A 1,056-nucleotide genomic window follows, 5' to 3' on the forward strand; every position below is an offset into this window, starting at 1 on the left:
ACAGTAAGAGCCCTGTTATCCAGCATTTTAATAACTGGCATTTCTATATATGGGAATTTCCATGGATACCGGGGAGGGAGGGGGAAGCTCACATGCAGCGGCCTCTGCCGCCACCCACCACCCTGTGCTGCTGCCACTCCACATGCAGCCCCCACGACCCCACCACTGCCCCCCGCTCCGCGTGCAGCTACCAGCCCCGCTGCCCTCCACTGCATATCCAGCCAGAAACCCCTGTGCCTCAGATAACCGGGATTTTTAGATTACTGACACCCTCCATTCCCCACTCATTCTGGAAAACAGGGCTTTTATTGTACCTGTCTCCAGCCATGCCCCATCTTCTATTTGCCTTTCAGCTCTAAACCTGTGATTACCTGTGATGCCATCTGGGCCAATTTCTGAGACACTTTCCTGGATAATTGTCAACATGAGAGGAGTGGGATTGATTTCAGAGTAAATTATATGTTGCTGCAGCTGGTTGCATTTCCTGTACTCAATGTGTGAATACCAACTGCTAGGCAGTATCCCCTAGGAGTCTGTCACTCAGAGTTTGACATCAAGCAAAGCTAGAAAGAAAACAGGGTAAGAAGTTGAAAAATGTTAGATGTTGTTTAGGAGGTATTTCTGTTGTTCTAATTGTACACAAAGAGGAAATGCATGTCATGGCAGCAGCTTAACTGGGGTGGGATGAGGGGAGCACCAGCCCCAGATGCCAGTTTTAGAAGGGCACCAGAATGGTGACCTCCAAGGAAGCCTGTGACGCAGCAGCCATAGCCTGTACATTGGGCCTAGTGCGAAACGGCTCTAGTATTCACTTTGGATTCGGCCGATTTGGGGGCCAGTGATTCAATTCGGTGATTTGAATCACTGTCCTGAATCGATTCGGCTGAATCTGATTTGGAGATTCAGCTGCTGCCAAATGTATGAATCTCCAAATCACCCAGGCCCATCCTCTGCCTGCTCTCCCAGCCCCAGCAATGGCTGCCCCACCCACCCCAGCTCCTGTCTCTTTGAAACCCCACCCCCCGATCCCCTGCTGCCTCCCCACTGCCCCGTGGT

Source organism: Alligator sinensis, unplaced genomic scaffold (assembly GCF_000455745.1).
Source record: "Alligator sinensis unplaced genomic scaffold, ASM45574v1 scaffold444_1, whole genome shotgun sequence".
Lineage (NCBI taxonomy): Eukaryota > Metazoa > Chordata > Crocodylia > Alligatoridae > Alligator > Alligator sinensis.